Here is a 7,112-nt window from a genome sequence, read left to right as displayed (position 1 = left end):
AAGGATTGGGGAGCCTTGGGAGTTAGCAGGTTCTCTCTCTCTCTCTCTCTCTCTCTTTTTAATTTTTAAAGACTAGATTTTCTAAGTTTGTTTGATCTTTCTTCATTTAAATTTAATTGTATAGATGTAAATATCGAACCATAAAATCTACCTATGTATCTATTGTTTTAGTTTTTGAAGATAATTTTTTTCAAGTTTGTTCGATCTATGTTTATTTAAATTAACAAAAGATCATGTTACGTCTTTTTCCCTGATCTTTATGTGAAGGCGATGACTGGTCTGTATAGATGAACAAGTGACATAGGAGTCATTATTTTAATTATTTTATCCTTTATTCATCAACCACAAGAGATATTGCATGTGAATTCTGTTATTGGTAATGTTTGATCTCAGTTTAATTCAAGAAGTAATAGGCATATATCCCCAATACCGACGTCTTGCTTGATTCGGGGGTGGGGTTTTAGAATCGACCCAATTTTTTGGGAGTTTTTTTCGACTAGAGGCTTTTTTTTTTCCCCCTTGAGGATTAAGGTCTCTCTATATTGTTATACCAAAGACCCTATATATAAGGTATTATCTCATGAGGAAGAGGCCTGTTATGGTTTTGTAATTTTTTTTTACTTATGATAGTTGAAGCTATAGTTTATCGTTTGGTCGTAGACGTAGCCATCTTGGGTAAATCAAGTAAATAATTGTGTTATTCTTGGAGGGTGGTAGCCCCAACCCAATTTTTTGGGAGTTTTTTTGACTAGAGGCATTTTTTTTCCATGAGGATTAGGGTTTCTCGATATTGTAATGCCCAAGACCCTATATATAAGATATTACATCTCATGAGGAAGAGGGTTGTTATGGTTTTGTAATATATATATATATATATATATTTTTTCTTACAATAGTTTAAGTTCTAGTTTATAGACGTAGCCCATCTTGGGGGAATCATGTAAATAATTGTGTTATGTATGTTATGATTTTTTTTTCCTTTCAAAAATGACCCCCATACCCTTTGCATCCCAAACCCCTCATTGGTTGAACTTTTAGCTATAGAAAATCTAACAGAGTTGCCAACTCTCTCCTATATATTATAAACTCAATTTGACTGATACAGTTGCGTTTTATGTCATTCTAATTCTGATTCTTGATTTACTCATGCCAAATAGAAATGTCATTCTTGCCAAGTGAAGCCTACAGGGAAGGATCGGAAGGTTACTTACTAGAATCGAGCTATTGGAATGAAGAAAGCATTAGTATATTACAGGGGTTGGGTGATGATGAGGATGAAAAAGATGAGGATATAAAAGCTGATGATGGTGATGATGAAAATGATGAGGATGATGATGATGATAATGATATCACTATGCGGAGAAATTCTACCAAAATTTTGATTGAGCGAACGTAAAAGCTATTTGATCTTGGAGAAAATAGTTTCTAAGGAGGAGTGTGGTCCTTAGATCCAAACACATGGGAGACAAAATGATCGGATCATTGCCTATGAAACGAAAAATGGCGGTCTTTACCGATGGTTCCTCGTGTGTTTCCATTAACCCTCGCGTATGCATAAGAATAAGGCAGCTTGAAGAGAAAGTTTAACCCAAGCATTCTCCAATAAGATGAATTATCTTTAATGGTATCATTGTCATCATTATCATCATCGTCATCATTTTTGTCACCATAATCATCTACAAAAAGAATAAGTTAAGAGGACCAATTCAACCAATCATCCATTGCGGAGACCTTCTAGATACTAAATCTAGGGTGCCATATTCAAAGCGAGCGTCAGTATCCCACTTCTGTCTCTTTACTTGATATAAACCTAAAAAATAATGGTAATTGATTAGTTTTAGTGGCAATAATAAAAAATCGCCACTACTAGACAATAAATTTCATTTTTATTATTGATTATTTGAATTAGTGGCAGTTTTTATTTTACCACTGTTAAAAGTTCTTTCTACTTGGGGTGTCAATGGGCTAAGTTGGGTCAAGTTTTCTAATACCTCAGCTCAACACTAACGCAATCTTAATTCAACCTAGGTCGGGCTGGGATATTTCAGCTCAGGACTAACCCAACCCAGCTCCATCCTGTTGATCCTGATTGGGTTGAGCTGCCCCTAATTGACCCAAGCACAACAAAGATGGAAGGTTAATATTTCTGTCCTCCATTGTTCTTTATAAGCCTGCCTAATATTGGAGTTCCTTAAAGACTTCATTTGCAGTCTTTTCAAGGATCACTGTTGAGCCCAGTTGATACAATCATGCTTGCCATATAAAAATGTGATTGCAGGGAACAGCCTTTGCTTATTCATTAAAAGTCTAAGGCAATGACCAGTAAGAGAAAGAAAAGTGATAGGGGAGCTTTTGCAGGGCAGGGTATATACTTTTTTGTATGTAATCATCAGGGCTGGAGTTAATGGGGATCCTAACATTTTTGCATTGTACATAGTTAAATAAATGAAGAAATAATCTCTTGAAAATTATATTTTAATTACTCCTTCAAAATACAAATTGTTAAAAGGGTGTTGAACCAGCTCTACTAAGCATCAAATTGAAATTCAAAATACTACTCAACATCAAAAGGAGACCATCTTCTCACTTTTCTCACTTTCTTTAGAAATTATAGGAGTAGGGGTTTTTTTTTTTTTAGGGGGTCCCTTTATCGTCTTCTACTCCTTTCTCTCTCGTGTCTTAATTTAAACCAGTGCGGTGAACGCTGGGTTGGAGAGTAACAGGGAGCTGTAGGGTAGGGGAGAGGGCAGCGGGAGAGAGCACCGGAGCTAGAGGTGGAACCAAAGCCGGCGAGGGAGAGTCGGAGGAGGAAGAGGAAGGGGGAGAAAGATAGGGGGTGGATAGTGTAAAATTGCATAAAAACCCAGCCACTAAACAAGAGAGAGTATTTAAGCATAAAAATGAAAAAAAATAAAAAAAGAAGAAAAAAAGGGAGAAAAGGGTTACAGACAGATTATCCCAAAATTAACTATCTGAATACCACTTAATGTAGGTGGAGTGGCCGTTTCCTTTTGTATAGAAATAATTATTCTTTATCCGAAAAAAAAAAATCATATTTCTTCCAATTGTAATGATTATTCTGTTGAACTTTTTATTTTTTTTTTAAATTTTTACGGGGTAAAACTTTTGTTGAATTCATGTATCTATTATATATATATATATATATATTTTATTAATTGAAGAGTATGTTGGCCATTACATGATAGACCCACATAAGAATCAAGTACAAATCTATCGAGAAATCATCGGGGGTCAAGAACACATTTCTTAAAAAAAAGAAAAATTGATACAAACCAAACATGATGCACTAAAAGAATTGATCAAATGATAGCTCACAGACATATTAGAGTCCAATAGATATCATTTCTTGAGACAATCAAAAGGTATCATATATAGGGAATATTTTAGTGTTACAAATTGGAGCTGAGTTTTCAATGCGTTAGAAATAGCATTTTTTTTCACCCAAAAAGGGGTGGGGTGGGGGAGAGAGCTTAATTAAGTAGGGTCCTTATGTTTGAATAATTTCTTAGTCTAATGGATCCCACCTTCATGGATATGGTTCTGGCCTTCTGGGCAGTCCATGAACTCTTGTACATGGTGCTCTTCTCACAGAATTATTAATGATTCTGATTTTTTCATTATTATTGTTTTTTTATATATCTGAGATCTTCTTGAATAACTGTATACACAATTACTTAACCCAAGAGGTAGCCGAGTTGACAAGAAACTTTTTTCCTTAAAAAGCATGTGATTCTCAAGGGTCAATATAGAGCCATGGATTACCACATGAGATATCCAAAGAGGGCTTTCAACAAACTTTGTAGAAATCGTAATAGAAATAATTTCTTTAATTTATTCCACAGTAAGACTATACTGATGAGTCATAAAAGGAAACTAGGTAGGTAGTTAAGTTACCTTTTTTTTTTTGTTAACCAAGGTGTCTGGATTAGCTTACGTGCACTTCGACTAATATTTGGGGAGACTAGCATAGCAACCCACCGCCATGAGATCAACTTAAATCGCATATGCATAGATGGGGAATCGAACCTGAGATTGTGCACCTAATTCCCAAGATCCCCAGTTCGCCCTAACCATCTAGGCAACCCACGGGTGGGTACAGAATAAAATAAGAAAACACACAGACACATACTCACACAATGCGTATAACAGGGTTCGATCCCACGACCTCCTCTCCTGGGTGCTGACTCCACAAGCTGAAGCTACCACCACTAGGTTATCCTAGGTAGTTAAGTTATTTATCACGAAGACCAACAACATGAAAGCTAGTATAGTCAAGAGGTTAGAAACCCAACCAATTCAAGTCATATGGCATTCAGCTTCAACGGTCTCATCTCCTGTTAGTAAAGAAACAAACTCTAAAAGATACAATATATGAGAGGTTGGGAAACGGTTTAAGTGAATAACTTGGAAGCGAAGGGTTGGTTGGTATATTAAGAGAGTAAGGCTCGCAGGGAGGCCTTTTTTTGTCTGAGAAACTGTAAGTGAAAGATGACTCAAAGACAAGGGAGGGGAGCCTTGGGAGTTAGCAGGTTCTCTCTCTCTCTCTCTCTCTCTCTCTCGTTTTAGTTTCTAAAGACTAGTTTTTGTAAGTTTGTTTGATCTTTCTTCATTTAAATTTAATTGTATAGATCTAAATATCAATCTATATATCTACCTATGTATCTATTGTTTTAGTTTTTGAAGATAATTTTTTTCAAGTTTGTTTGATCTTTGTTCATTTAAATTAACAAAAGATCATGTTACGTCTTTTTCCCTAATCTTTATTTGAAGGTGATGACTGGTCTATATAGATGAACAAGTGACATAGGAATTATTATTATCCTTCATTTTATTTTCATGTTCCACTTGAGATATTGCATGTGAATTCTGTTATTAGTAGAGCTGGATCTCAATTTAATTCAAGAAGTGCTAGGCATATTTTCTCATAACGTCTGTCTTACTTGAGAGGGGAGAGGGGAGAGGGGAGAGGGGAGAGGGGTGGGGGAAGGGTTGTAGCCCCAACCCAATTTTTTGGGAGTTGTTTCGACTAGAGGCTTTTTTTTTCTCCGAGGATTAGAGTTTCTCTATATTGTAATGCCCAAGACCCTATATATAAGGTATTATATCTCATGAGGAAGAGGGTTATTATGGTTTTGTGAATTTTTTTTCTTCTCTTACAATAGCTGAAGCTCTAGTTTATCGTTCGGTCGTAGACGTAGAACATCTTGGGTGAATCACATAAATAATTGTGTTATGTATGTATGATTTTTTTTTTCTCTTTCTTTCAGAAATGACCCCCATGCCCTTTGCATCCCAAAACCCTTCATTGGTTGAAATTTTAGTCATAGAAAAATTAGCGGCATGCCCAACTCTCTCCTGTATAATATAAACTCAATTTGATTGATACATTTGCGTTTATATTTCATTCTAATTCTGATTCTTGATTTAGTCATGCCAAATAGATATGCCAATCTTGCCAAGTAGAGACTAACTTCAGTTGGATACTGTGAAGTCGACAGGGAAGGATTGGAAGGTTACTTAATTACTAGAATCGAGCTATTGAAATGAAGAAAGCATTAGTATATTAGAGGTTGGGTGATGATGAGGATGAGAAAGATGACGATCTAAAAGCTGATGATGGTGATGATGAAAATGATGATGATGATAATGATGTCACCATGCAGAGAAATTCTACCAAAATTTTGATTTGAGTGAACGTAAAAGCTATTTGATCTTGGAGAAAATAGTTTCTAAGGGGGAGTGTGGCTCTTGGATCCAAACACATGGGAGACGAAATGATTCAAACACATGGGAGACGAAATGATCGGATCATTGCCTATGAAATGAAAAATGACAGTCTTTGCCGATGCTTCTTCGTGTGTTTCCATTAACCCTCACATATGCATAAGATTAAGGCAGCTTGAAGATAAAGTTTAACCCAAGCATTCTACAATAAGATGGATTATCCTTTATGGTATCATTGTCATCATTATCATTGCGCGTCATCATTTTCATCGTCACCATAAACATCTACGAGAAGGATAAGTTAAGAAGACCAATTCAACCAATCATCCATTGCAGAGACCTTCCAGATACTAAATCTAGGGCGCCATATTCAGAGTGAGTATCATTATCCCACTTACGTCTCTTTACTTGATATAAACCTAAAAAATAATGGTAATTGGTTAGTTTTAGTGGCGATAATAAAAATTCGCCACTGCTAGACGATAAATTTCATTTTCATTATTGAATATTTGAATTAATAGCAGTTTTTATTTTACCACCATTAAAAGTTCTTTCTACTGGGCCGTCAATGGGCTAAGTTGGGCCAAGCTTTTTAAAATCCTAGTCCAATCATGAGGTCTCTTAATTCAACCTAGGTCAGGCTGGGATATTTCAGGTCAGGCCCAACCCAACCCAACCCAATCCAACCCAGCTCCGTCACGATTGATCTTGATTGGGTTGGCTGCCCCTAATTGACCCTAGCAGTATGATGAATTTAAAAAACGGAAATAAATAAGTTAATGTAATAAATCATAATGATGGTAGGTGATGTGTAGTGGTGAATTTAAAATAGTTGTGGATTTAAAAAAAAATATAGGTGTGATAGTGTGGATAGTATTAATTATAATTAATTTGGTGTATCAATTGTGATATATATTTTTTGAAGAAAGAACCCTACCTCTTGGCGTATGTCTACGCCTAGGCATAGCAGGTGTGAAAAGACTACACTATCTGCACACACTCTCCCATTGGTTGCTCCCACTGATGTATACCTGCGCCAGGAGGTAACGTTCTCTTGCTCTATATTTTATACACATAGACTAAGAGAGACATAGTGTATGTAAGGTTGGGTGGGGTCAAGTCGGGCCAGGCTCTCCAATGCTCCAACCTAGGCCCAGCTTCAAAATCCTAGCCCAAGCCCACCTTCTAGGTTGAATAGTTCAGCCCAGGCCCTTTGGGCTCATGGTAGGCTAGGGCGGGTTTGGATTGGCCACACTTTTTTCCTGCGCAACTTCTCTCTCTCCCCTGAGCCTAGGGCGGGTTTGGATTGGCCACAATTTTTTCCTGCGCAGCTTCTCTCTCTCTCTCTCTCTCTCCCCCCCCCCCCT

The sequence above is a fragment of the Macadamia integrifolia genome, chromosome 5, assembly GCF_013358625.1.
Source record: "Macadamia integrifolia cultivar HAES 741 chromosome 5, SCU_Mint_v3, whole genome shotgun sequence".
Taxonomy (NCBI): Eukaryota; Viridiplantae; Streptophyta; class Magnoliopsida; order Proteales; family Proteaceae; genus Macadamia; species Macadamia integrifolia.
The sequence above is the reverse complement of the archived record's forward strand: the minus strand, read 5'-3'. Positions refer to the sequence as shown.